This window comes from Erpetoichthys calabaricus, chromosome 6 (assembly GCF_900747795.2).
Source record: "Erpetoichthys calabaricus chromosome 6, fErpCal1.3, whole genome shotgun sequence".
Taxonomy (NCBI): Eukaryota; Metazoa; Chordata; class Cladistia; order Polypteriformes; family Polypteridae; genus Erpetoichthys; species Erpetoichthys calabaricus.
This window is the reverse complement of record NC_041399.2, coordinates 111,532,023-111,553,640: the sequence shown is the minus strand read 5'-3', so window position 1 is coordinate 111,553,640 and position 21,618 is coordinate 111,532,023. Positions and strand designations below refer to the sequence as shown.

Below are 21,618 nucleotides of genomic sequence, written 5' to 3'. Positions count from 1 at the left end.
TGACAATATTACCGCAACACTACAAATCAGTCACAACACAAATAAGTTTGTACTTGGCTTGTATTAGAGAATCTTTCAGCATGCAAACCTAAAATCATGCACTACTGGAAGACTCCCTAATAAAAGATGATTGCAGCAGTTAGCTGGGGTATTCTCAGTGCTCGTCTGTTGTCTTCTCCTGGTGTTGTCAGAGAAAGTAGAATTTTGAAGAGTGAAAGCTAAAATTCAAATGACTCAGGGTTGAGTAAGTCAGCAGCTGTAGTGCTTCAGCATTTCCAGCTTTTCATGACAACACTGTATTGGTACAATAAAATAGCTAGTGTTAAACTGGGAACTTCAAGACCCCTTTTTCTAGGAATCTCTGGGAACAAAAAACCTTCTTGTGGTTTCCTGGTACAACCAAAGAAATACTTTGTCTGCAAATTTATACAGCACAGGAATGAAAACAAAAATGTATAAAAAAGGAAAAATTAGTGCTGTAGCATAGTGATAATAAGATATGTATTGTGTAAGAAACAATCAGATTTCATAAAAAGATTATTTGTGTTCTAGGCTTACTAAATACACAGACCACAGTAATGTCCCACATCTATTATTCTTCACTGCTGCCTATGTAAACATTGTAAAATTAGAATGGTACTGTGGCGTGCAAAGAGAAACCAAATGGAGGCTGAGGCTGGGAGAGACAAAGCCTGTTCATTATAAGGGCAGTTTTAATGTCAGAGATTCACTGGCATGAAAAAAATCAAATAAAAATAAATTATACATTAAAAGTGAAACTTAAATGCTTGTGCCACCTTCATATTTAGCTCAATTCCATAGCCTCAATTGCCAAGGAATGCATTGGCTATGAATTTCCAAATTCAGCATTCAAGGCACTAATAAGGCACAGTTAATATGGAGATGTTGTGTGTCTGACTCAGTGTGGGCTGCATACACGTGAAGCCACACTCTGTGTCAAATCCCTCAGAATCAGAAAGATTATGGGTTTAAAGAGGTTAAATCCAAAAAGAAAAATACTATAGTAGGTTAAGGAGTTTAAGCATGAGGCTTAAGATATGTTGATCAAAAGCTCCCTGTATGTACCAACTTACCTAAAAATCAACAGAATGTGAGAATAAACTCACATCACAAAGACTTTAATCAGCTTTAACATGAGGACATGCGGTTCAGACAATTGATGGGGTGTGTTAATTGCTCTGTGCCTGCCATTATGCTCACCACTGAAATCTTTAAGAGCACTTTTAGTCACAAATAAAGAGTCAAAAAATAATTAATAAATATGTTGGTGCTTTGAATAACCAATTTGATTTCTGTAGCATTTTCTGTGTCAGAGCCAAGAGTTTTTCAACTGATTAACTACATGAAAAGATTTTTGCATCCCAACTTGTCCAGAGGTCAAGTCCTGGCCAACAACTTCAGTAAAAGTTTAAAAGCAACACAGACTGCAGGACACTAGTAAACACGGAAGAACCATCTGGAGCAGGTGCTCCATGAAAGAAGTGGACATGTGCTGCATTATTGAGGAAGATCACAGCAATTATCACATTAAAATAAGAAGTGAAAAATCAAAAACATAATACCTTTAGGTATAGTAGTCAAAGATTTATTTTTTAAAAAAGCAAATATTAAAATAAATCAAAATGCCAAACTGAAAGACTCAGTTGGGTAAGTATTAGAATTGATGTTTTGGTCTTTGTTAATTATTTTTAGTGTCATTCACCAGATCCTTCAGCACAGAAATGAAAAGAAAACCCACCCTAGATACACATCAGGCGATGTTAAAAAACACACATGAATAAAATCTGTGCAGATAAATCAATCAGGAGTCACAGGATATCCAGCAATTTTTATATTGGAGAAAACTTAAATTCATAAAAATCCCAAATTTGTTCCTAAAGTTTCAATATTTTTTCATCTCTCCAGATGCAATGTTATGGAATGCAGACCTGTAACTTGTGTCATTACTGAATGTTTGTAACATTCACCACAACATTAGGGGATAAAAAAGTAAATCTTATGCCAGAGTGCTCAGGCAGGCTGTTGTATGGAAAATGAGGAATTATTCTGCTGATTTTTATTTTCTTAAAGATACAGTCAGCAAGTTTCTGCAACATAGCATTAAATGTTTCTTCTTTGCACTCATTAATACATACTGCCTACCTCAGTGACTGCAGTGCCTAGATGGTGATCTTAAAAAGTAATCAAAATCAACCCAAACACAAATGGATTATATCCATGACATCACACAAGCAATTAATCTTGAATTTTTCTTGCAAAATTTTCTGTACTATTTTACAAAATTTCTGACCCATTCTGAAATCATGCATGATGAGTGTCAGACATCTGCATCACATATTTAGTGCACAATTAATAACTTGTTTTATTGCTTACAAAACTTCATCAGAGTTAAACCCTTCCTTAACTGATTGGGTACCTGGGTTATATTGAGAATACTTTTATCACAGACAACTTCCATTTTATTTCTAAAGGTCTTTCTTCACAAAGCCTATCCTGGCAGCAGTGGGCACAAGGCAGGCAGCAACCCTAGCCAGTCCACTATCCTTCCTTATTGTTCAGTAATGTAGCAGCTAATAAGTGTGCTAGTCTTGTAGACTAATGACTTGTCATTTATTATTATTGTACTTCTCAAACCACAAGTGTGGGCCTAACATAAAGAGAAACATCCCTAGATGATGGAAAGGAATCCAATCCAACAACAAACTGGGATTTTGCTTAAAGGAAAAATTACCATACAAAGGCAGCAATGGTTATATGTACCCTTTACCACACAGGGAAACGTTTTCTGCAGGATATGTAACAAGTGAAGAAAAACTCCCAGCCAGTCCGGTAAGCATGAAGAATCTCCCATAGACCCTGATAGCCCACACAGTTTTGCCATTTATTCCAATAAACTGTGCATGCATAACACTACTGATAGAGAGAAAGAATTTAATGACAACCTCTCAGCTATTCACTCAGAATGCATTGTGGTCCCAGTCTCTCTCCTAGCCGGTCTCAAAGGAGGTAAACGCAAGATTCTTGTGCTCCACTTACAGACAGCTTAACAACAGCCATCAAACACAGCTGGCGTACCACCGAATTGGGTCACCTTGCTGTGTCACGGCTACATTCACGTTTAGGAAGTCAAATCATGCAGTACTAACAAATGTCACATTTTTTCAAGAGCAATTTAATACCCAGAGGCAAAGAAATGGGCAGACACCATACAGATTGCTTTTGCTGTTGTGTTTCCTCCAGAATCATAAGGAAAGGCTTACCAACAGCAGTTCATCCATTGGCTGCCTATTTACTGTAACTGGGTTGCAAGAATTCAGCTGATATGACAAACTATAAAAAGGAGGAATGTGAAGCCTCAGGATTCAAAATGTATCTATGACAACTCATATGTACAACCAAATCATAGCCATAATGTAGTCTGTCTAATCCCAAAGGAGGGGACGGATGACTGCTGACCCCTACATCTGGTAGAAGGTCCTAGGGGAGGAAGAGAATCTGAGATTACAGGATCACTTTGCAGGGATGCAGTGAGATTGTGCAAAGTATGTTTGCTTTAGAGACTAACAGCTCTGTTCTCACAGAAAGAGTGTAGAGGCCAGTTAAGTGGCTCTCTCATCAGTGATTCATAGTCTTCATCTTTCCACTCAAGCCTTTCAGCCACTAGGCCAAACTGACTCACTCTCCAAAATCAGTTTTCTTCAAACAACAAAAAAACTGCATATTTTTCTTTTTACAGAATGAAATATTTGAATATTTATGGCTTACTCAGACTGCTCACTACCTTGCCTTCCAACCGATTTGGGGATATATACCTATTATTGTTGTCAGGTTGAGTACACATTTATATTTTTTAGAAGGATTTGAAATTTGAGCGGCCCTTGGGATTTTTGGAACATACATTCATTAAACAACACATGAACCACACTAGACAGTATTGCAGGGCGTATTTACATGTGTGCCACGCTAAATCTGATGATGCTGGCATTATTCTGAATTTCCAAGATTAAAATGCACAGTTGTCAGAAAGGTGTTTTCAGACCTGAAAACTTAAATGTGACTTTCCGTCAGGAGCAACGTTTAATTAACAACATCACAGGGTTACTGAAAAAAAGAGGATTGTGGACCAAGCGCACATCAGGCCACACCCAGGTCAGACAGCAGCATCTCTCCATATGGCTTCTGATAAATGCCCTCTAAATTTGAGTATATTTGGGTTGGGAAACAAGACTTGACCCTAGCTTTACTCATCTGTGAGCCCCTCAGTGTTTAGTTCGCTAGGTGTTTCTGGAAAGCAGGAGGATTTAAAAAGCAATAAACTGGAGATCAACGCGGGGACGCGAGGAAGCGCGGAGCTGTTGGTGTAGTAGGAGCCGCCACCATTCCGTGTACCATCATCGCAAAAATTCCAACTTCAGTCAAGCAGGTGCGTCTCTAACAGAAGACAGTACCGTTTCTTTAACTATTTGTGTCATCTTACAAAATAGATCAAAACACGTCAATATGTCCTGGCAGAGCTATGTGGATAACTTGATGGCCGATGGCAGCTGCCAGGACTCCGTCATTGTCAGGTACACGGACGCCAAGGATGTCTGGGCAGCATCAGTCGGTGGTACTTTCGCCAGCATAATGCCTCAAGAAATAGATGTGATAGTTGGAAGGGACCGAGAGGGTTTCTTCACCACTGGCATGACACTAGGTTCAAAGAAATGCTCTGTGATCAGAGATAGCCTTAATATTGAAGGTGACTGGACAATGGACATCAGGACAAACAGTCAAGGAGGTGAGCAAACATACAATGTTTCTATAGGCAAAGCTGGCAAAGCATTGGTTTTAGCCATGGAAAAAGAAGGTGTACCATGGAGGGCAACTCAACAAGAAAGCATTTACCATGGCTCACTACCTGAGGAAGTCTGGATATTAAGCAGGCTGTCCCCATCCACCTAGCAACTCATTCTACCAGACTGTAGCTTCTTTATTATTTTCCTTGTGACCCTCCACCTTGGTTTCATTCATTACCCTTCCCTCTTTGTTCATTTAGGTGTTTTAACACTTGTATACCAGTACCATTGTTGCACCATAGTTAATTAGTATGTTGTTAATTTAATGTTTAAAAAAAAAAAAAAAAAAAAAAAAATTATATTATATATATATATATATATATATATATATATATATATATATATATATGGTTGCAATAGTTTACTGTCAAATAAATGCAAAGAGTACACGACACGTGTTTCGCCCTCATTCTGGGCTCATCAGGTGTACACACTCCACTGCACTCCCTCTCGGGAATCGAAGTGTTACCTGGTAGGTAACCACCCACACTATCAGATTGTGACACAGACTTCGAATGCCGTGAATATATATATATATATATATATATATATATATATATATATATATATATATATATAAAAACTTGGCTGATGTTAAACCTGGGCACTGCTTTTTGTTAATGTATAGAGACTGAAGAACAAGTCATACCAAATGAAGGAGGCTTATGAAGGACAACTACATTAAATAAAGTGAACTTTGCAAACAAAGGTGCCGGTAGTACAATCGTAAATTGATCGATTTATTTTGAGCACTTTGAGCAGTAACATGGCTCATTTAGTCTTCCTTTTCTAGAGCATGTTTGGGAGGGAAATTGTGCATGCATATCTCTTGGCTTGTTTAGCTTCTGTTCATATTTCCACCCCTTTTCCCTATTTAGCTGCCCATGCTTATTTGTGTAGGTGACCCTCAAATCACTCCACAAAATATGTTGCTTTGCATTATTTTACCAATTAGGCCTTTTCCTATGTGATCACTCATAACTCCTGATTTAGAGTTGCAGAATCCTGCATCCTAGGCTTTGTATTGTTGCACTCGTTGCAGGAGAGGGGCTCTGAGAGTGGGCTGCTGCCCTGTTTTAGGGTGAGTGCAACTCTAGAAGCTTGTTTCAGAACGCAGGTTGTTTTGCCTCTCATTCACATTATTGACTTTATAATCTCCATGGACATTCCATCATTGCAATAGCTCAGGCACTTAAAAGTATTGTTTGCCACTTCCTGCAATGTATAACTTTTTATTTTTAAGTAAGGCTGCCATGATGAAGCGTGGATATCCTAAAAGAGCCAGTTTCAGTTTTTACATAGGACCAAATTAAGTTGCAGCTTGGCATGTAATAAACACAAACAAAACTGCTGTAATCATTTATGAAGTACTGCTGCCTGCTTCACTCATATTCTCAAAGTAAATGCTAGCTGGTAGTCCACCTGGATGGTAGGAAGTACTGGTTATTACCAGCATATGGAATGGCTACAGCAGACTTCTTTGTTGTAACACATCTTACATGTTGCAAAGAAAAGAAATGAGTTACTGCATTTGATCCTCTAAGTCCAGGCTGTGGGAAAGCTGTGGAATAAATTGCCTTGTGCTCTAGTCATCAAAAGTGTGCTGTCAAACTGTTAAAGCACGGTACTAAATGTATGTCCGGTTAGAAAGAAAACTGACAATTGAAGTTCTGCATACACTAAATCAATGGGAGACGGTATTGGTTGGAATAAGAAAACCTGGTTGTCTCGAGAAAACCTTTTACAAACTGAAAAAAAAAAAAATCTGTTTATCTTGTGCCATAAAGTTGTAGAGATGATCAGTTGCTTTTGTGAGAAGGATTTTAACCTGCTGCCCAGTAAAGAGTCATTTGAATGGCACTTCCTTAGAGACATTTTGGCATATGCTGGAAATGTTCAGGCCTTGTGGAATATGTACAGATTTTAAAGAAAAAACAAAAACAAAACAAAAAAAAAAACGCAATAAACTGAATGATTAAAGTCTATCCATCATGATGCAATAAGAGCTGTGGAACAATTAAGAGGACACAATGTGGGATCCACTTCTTTCAGGTGGTTAAGTCTTCATTGTCCTCATCATTTATTTGTGCAGTATGGCACAAGTCTTCTTAAAGATTTGACTTTGTGTATTTCATAACCACTGGTATCTTAAACCAAAAATGTCTTCATTCAGCACATTTCCCTGCCTTGCTGAATATGTAAAGCTGCCAGTCTTACTGATTGTTTCCATTCTATAAATGACTGAGATCCATTCATTGTTCATGTGGCTGTCTGCGTGGAGTTTGCCCATTGTTCCAGGATCCACATGGGGGTTTTCTCCAAGTCATCTGCCTATGCTCACTCAGTGCTGCATCCAGGATTACCCTGACCTGGATTAAACTGATTTGAGAATAAAGTGATATGTAACACTGGATGATCGATGGATAATTAAATAAACAAATATAAATGAATAAATATATGTTCAGTTTAGAACTGAAACAAAAAAAATCCAGACAGGTTTTTAAATATAGATTTGCCTTTAGCAGACTACAATGTTAAATACCATTTAAGTACTGTTAAATAGATACTTCAGATGATTTTGAATTTTAACAAGTAAAGGCAATGCCACCTGCATATCTGCTTTTCTTCTGAGCTTGTAATTTAAATTTTACTATGGATATTGGCAGCTTACTGTATATTCAACTCTATAACTTTATGTTCAGCCTTTTAGTGCAATAAAGATTCATCTGTACTTATAAACTTGATTTTTTTCATTATCTTATTGCTGGTGAATGATTTGCAATTGACTCCACACCATTTTTCTTACAGCCAGTTGCTCTCTTGTTCTTGGACTCCTGCATGAGGATATTAATTTAAGTGACTGTGGGTTGTGACTCATGTCGGTCTTTCATTTTATAATGCAACTCTCTTAACCAACTCAGTTGCTGCTTTATTTATTACAGACTGACAAATTTTTCCCTAATTAAGGATCCCAATAAGCAGTGTAGCAAACAAAAGCCAATACGAACATATATGTTTACACAGAAATACTGCCACCAAAAAACATGTACTGGGGAATTTACTGCAACAATAATCTTTACCCTTCTGCTACAAATAAGAAGCAAATCCCATGACTGGTGATTATGGCCTAATCCCTTTACAAATAACCAAAATGCTATATTTAATCTGTCAAAAGTTTTCAGCACACAAATAAAAATGAATAAATAAATAAAAATAAGAGGATACCCAGGTTGGACTCCTCCTCACCAAAAATATAATAGGGAAAACTTCTTATGGAATCAATAGAAAATGTGTTATTTTAATGCACACAAAAATTGTCAAGGTAAACTATGCCAAATTTATGCAAGCATGTTATGTCATTATATTTAAAATAAGAATTTCTAACATACACTTGTAATTTACTCCTCCTCCTGGTTCATTTCAACTTTCTACAATAACTTAATGTTCAGTTATTTATCATTACAAGAGTGCATTCTTGAAAGGAAAAAAATAATTGTGCCCCCACTGGCCTGTTGACAGTAAGCCAACATCATTTATGCCAAGATGACACCTACTGGCCAACAATATGTATTTTTTTTTTAATTAACACACTATCCACATTTACCTCATTAATTTTTCTCTGTGCACTCTAGAAAAACAAATCCTCTCTCTCATTGAGAACAAAGGATTTAATATTACCTCAAACATAAAGAGGGACAAAGCTATCCCACCTTGGCCATAGAAAGCACTCCCTCAACACTTTTTTGTAGTGTAATGAGAAAAAATATACAAGATGCCATAAAATCTTTAGACTAATTAATCCTTTGAACAAAAAAACCCACTATTAAAATTACAAATAAACAGGTATCAGTATAACAGTTGAAAAATTACATTTTTACATTAAATTACATTTTAAAGTTAAATAGGAAAATGTCAAAGAGATGCAATTTCACCACATGCATCAGGATTGCTGACCTCAGTCAGAAAAGGTAAGTTCAAGAGATGTGAAATTATTAAGACACAATTTAACATGGGGGCAGGGGCAAGGAAATAACCCTTGACCACAACTCCTTAGTCAGAATAATTTGTCTGAGGCATCTGGAATTGTTCAAATGATGTATTTGTTTATGTATAAAAAGGAAAAAAGACCTTTAAAAATATTGTTCCTCAACCTGTGCTTGCAAAGAAAAAAAAAAAACATTACTCTCAGCTTTTGGCACTTAATTTAGCAACCTATAAAGATAAAAATATCTTTTCGGTTTGAAGTTGCTTCACTTTGGCTCACCATAGTCTGACACATTTAGAACTGTGGTGTCATTTCTTACATCTTACTCAGGGCCAGGTTTTAAAATTAGTTTGCTACAGATGAATTGACAGGTTTTCACAGGTGTTGTGTGCATGCAGTCCTTAGAAAACTGTCTAAAGCAAAGAACTGTTAAAGCCTTGTAAGTGATCATTAGCAGATCAGCTAAATATAAACTAGATACATGTGCAGATTTTTCATTAAAATGTGATATTAACCCTGATATTCATTCCCACAAGAAAGGAGGGGGATTTTCCTTTTTGGGGGGTTCCACTTTTTGACCTTGTTTCTCCTACTACAAGAATCAGGCATAAGGCTGGAATAAACCTTGGAGTAGAAGCAGGGCCTTCCCAAACGTATTCCTACCGGGCCAAATTCAGATGCATCAGTTAGCCTAACCTGTTGTTACAGGGAAGATTAAGTAAGATGGAGACAAAGACAAAACGGAGAGGAAAACATGGGGATCAGACAAAGATGCTGTCCAGGACCTAAATATGACTTAATTCTATTAGCATTAGCCAAAAAAAAGACTATGATACTCATCACTACTGTCCTCATATCGTGACAACATTGTGAAATGACAAATTCACTTGGAAACAAATGCTGGTATGTCAAATGACTGAAATTTACCACCGCTGTATGCATCTGTTGAAGTTTGGGAATTCACACAGTGGCATTGTGGCTAAGCGCTGTCTGCTAGTGCTTTGGGTAACAAAAAAGCCATCTCCTCTTTTTGACCAATAAAGGGAGAGGAACTTCCTTGTTTGTGACATCATGTTGGCTCCCACCCAGCCCCACACTCCAAGTTGTATTTGAGCTACTACATTCTCAATTTTGTAAAAGAACACGCTTATGTCCCACCCAAATGCCTACGTGGGTATGGCTAGAGGAGGATACTGTCGCATTACACTCGTGATATCATAATAATAATACATTTTACTTATAAAGTGCCTTTCTCATGCTCAAGGCACTTCACATTGTTTAAGATAGAATGGCAGGGTATACAGTATATAGCATTGTACAAACCAGATAAATAAATAAAGAAGATTAAGACAGTAAATTCAGAGAAAAAGCCTAACTGACAACATAATTGATGGTCTAGCACACACACACACAGGTTACATGAGCAACTTGACATAGAGGTAAACTGAGAGAAGGGTAGTAAGGTCAAGTAGAGCGAAAAGCCTTCCTGAACAGATGAGTTTTGAGATCTTTTTTAAAAGAATTCATGGAGTCAGCTGACCTGATTAATTTCGGTAGGTCATTCCCGAGTCTGGGCAACATACAGCTGAAGGCCCTGTCATCCATGGAGTGCAGATTAGTGTGGGGTACAAGATTGCTAGAATCAGAGGACCATAGTGGGTGGACTGGCAAATAGTGATGGAGAAGGTCACTGATGTAGTTTGGCGCAAGGTCGTTTAAGGCTTTGTAGGTTATTAGTAGGATTTTATATTCGATTCTGTAAGACACAGGGAGCCAGAGAAGGCGGAGCAGGATGGGTGTGATGTGCTCGCTGTTGCTGGTCCATGTAAGGACTCTTGCAGCTGAGTTTTGAATAAGCTAGAGTTGTGATATAAAAGATTAGAAGGGGCACCTGCTGGTAGGGAATTACAATAATCGATGTGGGATGTGATAAAAGCATGGACAAGTTTCTCAGCATTAGAAAAGGAGAGGAAGGAGCGAACACGGGATATGTTACAGAGGTGAAAGTAAGAACATTTCTTAATGTGATTTATGTGGGCGGAATAAGAAAGGGAGGAATCAAAAATAACACCAAGATTTTTTACAGTAGAGATAGGTCTGATGAGATCACCGCCAAGATGGACTGGGAAAGAGCTCATTTTATTAAGTTGCACTTTAGTCCCAATTTGTAGGAGTTCAGATGTGTTGCAATTTAATTTTAAACAGTTCTGCTCCATCCAGGTATTAATTTCACTGAGGTTGGTTGTGAGCTGAGAGAGCTCTGATGAAGTTCCACTTTTAACATTGAAATAGAGTTAAGTATCGTCTGCATAAAAATGATAACCCAGTCCAAAGCTACGAATAATATGGCCAAGGGGAAGCATATAAATACAGAAGAGAAGAGGGCCGAGGACAGAGCCCTGAGGAACTCCTTGTGTGACTGGCACTGAGCTGGATCTGCTGTTGCCAAGACTAACAAACTCTTGCCTATCAGTCAGATAGGACTTGAACCACTGGAGGGCAGTCCCAGAGATACCCAGCATGTTCTCCATTCTGGACAGTAGAATGTCATGTCTGACAGTGTCAAATGCTGCACGGAGGTCTAACAGAATTAATATGCTGGTTTGTCCAGAGTCTGCTGCCATAAGCAAATCATAGGTTACCTGTAGCAGAGCAGTTTCACAGCTGTGCTACACCCTGAAACCAGACTGAAAGGGTTCCATCAAATTATTAGAGGTTAAGTAACTGGTGAGTTGGGAGGCTACAACACACTCAAGAACAGAAAAGGTAAGTGGGAAATAGGTCGAAAATTGTTAAGATTGTCAGCATCAAGGCCAGACTTTTTTTTTTTTTTTTTTTTAACATTGGGGTTACAGAAGTGATTTTAAAAGTGAGCGGTACAGAGCCAGTGTCAAGGGATGAGTTTATTATTGTTGTAACAGTCGGGATTATGGCATGAAAGCAGGATTTAAGTAGTGCGCTGGGGATGGGGTCCAGTACACAAGTAGTCGGCCTCAATGGGAAGTGGGAAAACAGGGAGAGATATAAACAGGTGATGTGTTTATGTTAGTTTGATTATTTAGATCTTTAAATTTTGTTACGGAAAAAGTGGAGGAATTCCTCACAGACTTCAGTAGAAGAGGTAGTTGGGCCAGATGTGGGTTCGAGTAGTTTATTAAATACAGAAAACAAAATCCTTGGGTTATCGTGGCCACTTTCTATTATTCTGCCATAATGGGTGTTCTTGGCAGCAGTTAGTGCTTCTCTGTAAGCTCTTTGGTGGTCACAGAAAGCCTGGATGTGCACAGTGAGGCCAGTCTTACGTGACGTTCTCTCAAGGCGTCGGCCAGCTGCTTTCATAGATGGCAATTCTGAGTTATACCAAGGAGCTGGACACTTAAAAGAAACCTCCTTATGTTTTAAAGGAGCTGTTTTATCTAATGCTGAATGAAAGGCTGAGTTATAGTGGTCAACAAGACTATCTAGTGTTGATGGAATAGGTGCAGACAGTAAAAGATCAGAAATGGATCCAGAAAGAACAGAGGGACAGATATTTTTAAGGTTTCTGTAAGAAATTTGTCGTTTACAGGTAAGAGTGGGGAGAGGCAATGAGACAGTGAAAAATACTGCTTTATGGTCCGAGAGTCCCAATTCAGTGCTGTAAATGTTGGCAGCAGATAGTCTAGAAGTACAGATCAGGTCCAATATATGACCACCAGAGTGGATGGGAAAATCAACATGTTGTGTCAAGTCAAAACAGTCCAGTAAGGATAGGAATTAATTTCTCAGTTTAAATGTAGTAATGTCAATATGGATGTTGAAATCACCAAGAAGGATAATTCTTTGGGAGTAAGAGCTTAAGTGGGTTAAAAGTTCAGTCAGATCAGATAAGAAGGATGCGTTGTATTTTGGAGGACGATAAAGAACAATGAGTGAGACGGGACCCGATTCCGTTATTAGTTTAAGATTCATTCGGTTTTTGCCAAGTCTCCGTTAAACACAGTATATCAAGTTTTGTGTCAGTGATGAATTCTGACAGCACCAATGCTTTGCCATTAAGAGATCTCAAATTAAACAATGCAATATTGGTGAATGAGGTTTCTTTTTGCACAGAGCCGTGATCGGAGTTTATTTTCACATAATGTAAATTTGGCACACTGGCACTTCCATTTCCAGGGTCATGAGTAGTAAAAAGAGTGGACAGATTGCATTACAGCAACTTGAAAACCTACTGAGCATCAGTATATGTAATTTTCTATCCATTTCATCTTTTTGGGACTCGTTCCATGGTGGTAAAAAAACATGACAGCTTTGGATAATATTCCAAGCTCACTGTAACACTTTAATCATTCACTTTCACTGATCCAGTTTAGTGTTAATGATCAACCTAATACACTATTTTTAGGTTATGGGGGGAAAAACTGAAGTACATGAAGAAAGTCCCAATGAGTACATGCAAAGTCCACAAGCTTGGAATTCAATCTCACAGCCATTGGAGCTGTGAAGTACAAGAACCTGCTAGTATCCATCCATCCATTTTCCAACCCGCTGAATCCGAACACAGGGTCATGGGGGTCTGCTGGAGCCAATCCCAGCCAACACAGGGCACAAGGAAGGAACCAATCCCGGGCAGGGTGCCAACACACCCCAGGACACACACACAAACACACCCACACACCAGGGCCAATTTAGAATTGCCAATCCACCTAACCTGCATGTCTTTGGACTATGGGAGGAAACCGGAGCACCCGGAGGAAACCCACATAGACACGGGGAGAACATGCAAACTCCACGCAGGGAGGACCCGGGAAGCGAACCCAGGTCCCCAGGTCTCCCAACTGCGAGGCAGCAGCGCTACCCACTGCGCCGCCCACCTGCTAGTATGCCACCAGCTAGTATGCAAGATTCATTTGAACGCGGTTGGCTTGAAGGTGGCACGTGCATCCAAGTGTTTATTGTGTAGGGAACTGAAATAACACAAAATAAAACAACAAACAGACCTGATGGCAATTACAAATATCAGATCTACCACGCAAAACTCCAAACCCATCTGCTGGACACTGGCATTGACTTGCACCCTCAAGTTCCTCTGTAAAATCTGGCTCAGGCAGCAAAGAGTTTGCATGTTCTCTATGGGTCTACTATGGTTTTCCTCCCACATGTCCAAATATGCGCAGGTTCGACAAATTGACAGGATATACAGTATCAATAAACGGACATAGCATACAAAGTAACCCAACCACCCTTTCCCACCCAGCTGGAACCAAGGGACTTTATGTACAGTATTGTGCAAAAGTTTTAGGCAGGTGTGAAAAAATGCTGTAAACAAAGAATGCTTTCAGAAATATAAATAATGATTGCATTTTGTAAATTGATAACAATAAACAAAGTGAGCAAACAAAAGAAAAATCTAAATCAAATCAATATTTGGTGTTACTACCTTTTGTCCTCAAACCAGCATCAATTCTTATAGGTACACTTGCACAAAGTCAGGGATTTTGTGGGATTATAGTCAGGTGTATGATCAACCAATTATACCAAACAAGTGCTAATGATCAATGTCACACGTAGGTTGAAACACAGTCATTAACTGAAACAGCTGTGTAGGAGGCTTAAAACTGGGTGAGGAACAGCCAAACTCTGCTACCAAGGTGAGGTTGTGGAAGACAGGTTCATGTCATGGCAAGATTGAGCACAGCAACAAGACACAAGGTAGTTATACTGCATCAGCAAGGTCTCTCCCAGACAAAGATTTCAAAGCAGACCGGGGTTTCAAGATGTGCTGTTCAAGCTCTTTTGAAGAAGCACAAAGAAACGGGCAACTTTGAGGATCGTAGACGCAGTGGTCGGCCAAGGAAACTTAGTGCAGCAGATGAAAGACACATCAAGCTTATCACCCTTTGAAATCGGAAGATGTCCAGCAGTGCCATCAGCACAGAACTGGCAGAAACCAGTGGAACCCAGGTACACCCATCTACTGTCCAGAGAAGTCTGGCCAGAAGTGGTCTTCATGGAAGAGTTGCAGACAAAAAGCCATACCTCCAACGTGGAAACAAGGCCAAGCGACTTAAGTATGCACGAAAACATAGGAACTGGGGTGCAGAAAAATGGCAGCAGGTGCTCTGGATTGAGGAGTCAAAATTTGAAATATTTGGCTGTAGCAGAAGGCAGTTTGTTCGTCGAAGGGCTGGAGAGTGGTACAATAATGAGTGTCTGCAGGCAACAGTGAATCATGGTGGAGGTTCCTTGAACATTTGGGGCTGCATTTCTGCAAATGGAGTTGGAGATTGGGTCAGGATTAATGGTGTTCTCAATGCTGAGAAATACAGGCAGATACTTATCCATCATGCAATACCATCAGGGAGGCGTATGATTGTCCCCAAATTTCTTCTGCAGCAGGACAACGACCCCAAACATACAGCCAAAGTCATTAAGAACTATCTTCAGCGTAAAGAAGAACAAGAAGTCCTGGAAGTGATGGTATGGACCCCACAGAGCCCTGATCTCACACTCGATGATGTTGTCTGGGATTACATGAAGAGACAGAAGGATGTGAGGAAATCTACATCCACAGAAGATCTGTGGTTAGTTCTCCAAGATGTTTGGAACAACCTACCGGCCAAGTTCCTTCAAAAAGCCTAGAAGAATTGATGCTGTTTTGAAGGCAAAGGGTGGTCACACCAAATATTGATTTGATTTAGAGCTCTCTTTTGTTCATTCACTGCATTTTGTTGATTGATGAAAATAAATGATTAACACTTCCATTTTTGAAAGCATTCTTTGTTTACAGCATTTTTTGACACCTGAAAACTTTTGCACAGTACTGTATATAAAAAAAAAATCAAGGAGTTACAAGGGGAGGTTCACACAATTGAGCGACAGCAGACCAGGATTCAATTACATTGCTGAAAGCAGCATTAATCCGCACTGCAGACAACTCCAAATGTTTAAAGTTGTAGAAGAAGGAATGCCAGTTGTCGCCAGTGACACATTCAGGTGTCTTCCAACAGGAGGTAATAATTGCTTGGCTGCCAGGGTACCCAGACAGAATAACTTGCATTCAGAGAGCTTGAGCTGAAGACTAGAAAGGTCTAAAAGAAGAAAGATTTGAGGTAACAGAGGAATACTGCAGGAAAGCAAGGAAGACCGCAGGGGACACTATTGTGGTGAAAAATTGTCACCAAAAGGCTTTTTACCTGAAATGAAGGCTATTAGGACTCAGAGGATAGGCAAAGAAACAGAGTATATGGTTTTATTGCAATAAAACAACAATAATAACATGGACTCAACCCAATACAGCCAAATTGGACTGAGCACTGAACAGGCCAAGAATCACAGTTTATATAGATATTTCTTAACTTCCTGACCTCGGTCAAATTAGCTCATTCTGCACCTGTCCAGCCGGTACCTCAAGTTCTCATGGGAACCATTATTATCTCCTGATTTCCATCTGCAGCTGGCCACCGGTATTTTTACTGTCTATTGTTCATTTTTACTTTCTGTTTTTGCTTATTTTGATTGGCCTCGGCCGAGCAGATGTTCTTTCTTCCATTTTTAGGCTCTCTCTTACACTTCCCCTTTCTTGGCTTTCAAGCTATTTTATACTTGGTGGCTTAAAGCTAAGCTTTAATTAGAAAGAAATATGGCATGTGCTTTTATTTAATCATTTGCTTGGCAGGCCTGACTTGCATTAATATCTGCAATAAGGTTAATGCTTATATATTTTTCTATATTTATTTATGCTAATACATGAATACACTAATTTTATTTTCCATACATTACATCATCTACACCTCGTTGTAACAATGCATTTGCTGTTTCTGCTGACTCACTATTCCACCTGTTTCTCATGTACCTATCCTGACCATTTTTCCGTATTCTGTCATTGGTATCATTCCCAGCCTTCAGACAACAGGTGTTCTCCTTATTTCCCCTTCTTTTGTCCTCGGATAGTTACTGTACGTCATTCTCTTCCTGCTCTATTCTTCCTTTCCCAATATTTGGTAATTTTGCTTCAAGCTTAACTAGAAAATGCAATTTGACTAATGTCTTTATTTAACTATTTGCTTGACATATCTTATTTGCTTGTCATGTCTAATTTATGCTAAATCTAATGCTTCAGAAGCTGTTAATTACTTTGATGGCTATTTATACTAATACATAAATTTTTATTTTCCATAACACTATGGCGTAGCAATGGATTGTGCAGGTTGTGCAAAGCAAAACGGCCAACAAGCTTGGGGAGCCCACTCAGGGCTGTATAGATTTTATTTATTTATTTATTTATTTTTAATAACTTAAATCACATGCACAGCTCACTGCATTAATAATTCACAGTTTCAATGGCATGTTTGCACCATCACCAGGCAAGTCCAATCCAATCGATAACGATATTACGTATCTGACAGGCCTACCATTTACAAGAAATTAGACTTTGGTAGTTTGGAGGCTCAGAGCCTAATCGGAGGTACAAAACGGTTTAGTCCACCTAACACAGAAATGCACATTCCCAAATTTGGCAACCTTTGACGTGCCATAGCAGACGTGAATAAAGTATTGAAGGACATCACATGAATAATATAAATATTCCTGGGTCACGTGGCTGACGTGTGCTTTGTGCTGATGTGTGCTTTCCAAACACTAGAGGCTGTTGAGAGTTTTTGGTCTGTTCTGTGGTGTGACATTTAAATTAAAAAATACATTTTGCTCTTAAAAGCTTGGGTTTTGGTTGCCACTAAGGAATCGTGTGGGAATTTTTAAAGCTTTTTTCCCTTTAGATGGGTTTTTTTTTTTGCTTTTTTTTCACTCACATAAGAGCAAAAAGTAGCTGGGTGTTTGGAGGTGCACTTGGAAAAGTTACTTGTACTTGTTCTCTGTATTTGAACTAGCATCCGAGGAGGCAGGGTACAAAGCAGCAGTAACTGATATAACCATTTGTAAGCAAATAACTAAATCATTGTAACAGCGATTCCTTAGTTTAAAAGAAAAGAAAAAGGCCTTGGCTGACTTCAAAGCAGTAAAGGGGAAGGCTCAGCGGTGCGCAGCTAAATGGCCAGCGTCTCTCCGATCAGGCACAAGGGGCTGTAGGAGCAGATAAGGTAGTAAAGTTTTTATTTATTTTAGATTTAACAGTCCTTAGAAGTCCAGAGGTAGAACAGTTAAGCGGGCGACAGCGTAAGGGTTCATTAATACGGGGGAATACAAACCGTGCGAGTGGAGAGCTTATAAGTAAGAGGAGCGCAAATTTAGAAGAGACAGAGTAAAGTTAACCTCATAGAAAAACAAATAGCAGGCAGCTGAGAGGGAGAACAATACAGGAGCTTAAGGGGAAAAGTTGTAAAATAGCTGTAGCAGATCTAAGTGTTACCATTTAACTTTTTTTTTGTTTTAAATTAAATAATTTAAGGCAGTTTTACTAATCCCAAATCAAATTTTAATAATGATGCCAGTGCAATGCACTGTTGGACTTTTTAGATGATGGTTTGGAAGAGCCAGTTGTCTAGGAGGACTACATCTGCAGAAAATGCCAGCTGATCCAGCAACTCGAGCTCAGGGTCGCCGAATTGGAGGAGTTGGCTGACCTGCATTGTGGTAGAGAATTGGCAGACTTGGCGCAGGTGTCCTTTAGAGACATAGTGTGCACCTCCAAGGTGGCGAGGGAGGAGATTCCAGACCAGACAGTTCGAAATAGGTGGGTCATGGTCACAAGGCATAAGGTAAAGGGTGCACACTGTCCGGGGGTATCAACCCCAGAATTAGAAGTGTCAAACCGTTATGTCCTTGTGGAGCTGGATGGTGTCCCTGATAATTCTGAGGTGGTAGGCAGGGATGAGGAGCCCCACCTCAAAACCAGTTCCCAAAAAGAGAGGTAGTGATAGTTGGGGACTCAATCATTAGGGGAATTGAAGCGCAGGTGTGCTCCAGAGAGAGAGAGAGTCTCGCACGGTGTGTCGCCTTCCGGGTGCACAGGTGAGAGACCTCCCTGGAAGGGTGGATAGGCTCTTGGCCAGAGTGGGGGTGGACCCAGTTGTCATTGTCCATGTTGAAACAAATGACATACATAAGGGTAAGTCTGTCAGTTCTGCGATCCAAATTCAAAGAGTTAGGTGCCAAGCTGAGGAGCAGAACTGACGAGGTAGTCTTCTCCCAAGTTCTGCCTGTGCATTGAGCCAGTCCAGGTAAGACTGAGGAGATTAGAAGGCTTAACGCGTGGCTCAAATCTTGGTGCAGGGTAGAAGGGTATAGGTTTATGGTGCATTGGGACTCCTTTTGGAACTGGAGGGGCACCAATGTATTGGGGAGGTGTATGTGTAAACTAGTCAAGGATTGTTTAAACTAGGGAATGGGGGAGGGGCAGGGGGTTTAGGACAGGCCAGGTTTAGATCTATACATGGAGAAGCAAACAATAGAAAAGAAAAAAATGTGTAGTAATGTAAATTCTAAGCAAACATTTAAATGTAGAAGGAGTAACATTAAAAATATCTTGCCTTAATGCTAGAAGTATCAAAAATAAGGTAAGTGAGTTGGAGTTGTACGTAGCAGAGCATAATTACGATATTATAGCAATGACAGAAACCTGGCTAAACAACAAAGATGGGGATGAGTGTAACAGAGGGGATACACATTTTTTAGGAAGGATAGACATAACAGAAAAGGAGGTGGGATTGCTATTTATGCCAAACAGAACTTAAAATGTAAGTCCTCTTCAGTTGGATGATGAGCCCTATCTTAGTGAGGTCATGTGGCTTCGCCTGGAAAATATTAGGGAAAGAGGTCTTATTTTAGGAGTGTGCTATAGACCACCCAATTCAGACAGTAATTTCAACACACATCTGTTTAGAAATATCAAAAAGGCAAGTTTACAGGGAGATATTATAGTCATGGGGGACTTTAATTATATTAACTGGGATAACCTTGCAGATAGAGGAGCACAACTTTTTAGAAGTAATCAGTGACTGCTTAACACAGCATGTTAAAGCACCAACACGGGGTGAAGCCTGTCTGGATTTAGTATTTTGTAATAATCAAGATAGAATTGAGGGTGTAAAGGTGATTGAACCACTAGGGTCAAGTGACCATAATGTAATACAATTCTCAGTATTTTGTAAGAGTGAAGAGGCAAAGACTAAAATTGTTAAGTTGAACTTTGGTAGGGCTAATTTTGACCAGATGCGACAACATCTAATTAGGATACACTGAAATAAGCTTTTAAGTGTGTACAAAGTCGAGGAGCAGTGGAAAAGGTTTAAAAAAGGTTTTACATGTAATGCAGGACAGATACATACCTAAATTTGGAATTAATAGTTAATTAAAAAAAATCCACGGTGGATTAATAAAGAATAAAAAAAAGAGGTTGTAAAGGAAAAAACTGCTTTATAAGGTATATAAGACTAATGACTGAAAAGTGAATCAGAGCATACAAGAAAATGAGGGGAACCATTAAGAAGGATATCAGGGAGGCTAAAAGACAGTTGGAGAGGAATATAGCAGATAAGGCAAAAGACCCCCCCAAGAGATTCTTTCAGTATTTTAGTAGTAAATGAACCGTCAAGGAGGAGGTCAAGCGCATCAGAAATAGTGAAGGGGAATTAAAAGATACAGACAATGAAATAGCGGGTGCCCTAAACTTACATTTTTCTGAGGTGTTCCACAAGTGAGCAAGTGGATAACCTCCCTGAGGTAAACGCAACTACTTAGGATGTACTGAGGGATTTGGAAATTGTAGACGGAGAAGTGCTGCTCAGATTAAATAAGCTGAAATCAAACAAATCACCAGGACCAGATAATATTTAGTCTCGAGTTCTTAAGGAGGCTAGTGAGTACATATATAAACCCTTGACACATATTTTTAGGAAGTCACTGTGCACTGGAGAGATTCCGAAGGACTGGAAAATGGCAAATATCATCCCATTATATAAAAAGGGTGACAGGACAGATCCAAGCAACTATAGGGTAGTAAGCTTAACATGCATCACAGGAAAATTAATGGAAGGAATTATTAAGGATAAGATTGGACAACACCTGGCAAGGACAGGAGTTATTCTGAACAGTCAGCATGGGTTCAGAAGAGGGAGGTCTTGTTTTACCAACATGTTGGAATTCTATGAGGAGGCAACAAAAGGATACGATCAAAGTGGAGCATATGATATTATTTATCTTGACTCCGAAAGCATTTGATAAGGTGCCACACGAGAGGTTGGGCATCAAATTAAAAGAAGTGGGAGTTCAGTGTGATGTTTTTAGATGGGTGTAGAATTGGCTCAGACATAGGAAGCAGATGGTGATGGTGCGAGGAACCTCTTCAGAATTGGCCGATGTTCAGAGTGGTGTTCCACAGGGGTCAGTGCTAGGGACGCTGCTATTTTTAATACCACAAGCGTTACCTGGTAGATTGAAAGATAACAGCATAGTGGAACATAATAAATAAGTAAAATTATGTGAATAAAGTAGAATTAAGTGTTAAGGTGCAATAGTATAGTAATTATTGTGCAAAACCAAAGTTAGACTGGTGCATAGTTAAATGAGGCAGTTTGTTTGTTTGCGCTACTGCAATCTTTACTTTCTTTTTTTATATTTTTTTTTTTTTTTGAGCCTTTCTAATTTCACTGGTTTCATAGTCTCTAACCTGCTCTGCATGTGTTTAGCGCCAACGTCTGTAAATGTCATTATGAAGTTCTACTTTGTCATTTTAATCATTGTCTTTTAATTCTGAGCCATACAGTACAATACATAGAACAGAATAAATCCTCAATATAGTATAAAAATAAATATTCTAGAAGTATGGAGTAGAATTTC

General features: G+C 39.2%; 1 protein-coding gene and 1 pseudogene across 1 annotated transcript in view; one reads left to right on the top strand and one right to left on the bottom strand.

The window, feature by feature from the left end:
• Window positions 1-21,618, bottom strand: part of si:ch211-191a24.4 (uncharacterized protein LOC100150331 homolog) — a 91,579-nt gene that overhangs the window by 20,629 nt on the left and 49,332 nt on the right. The window lies entirely within an intron of this gene.
• LOC114653500 (profilin-2-like) lies at window positions 4,348-4,992 on the top strand (annotated as a pseudogene).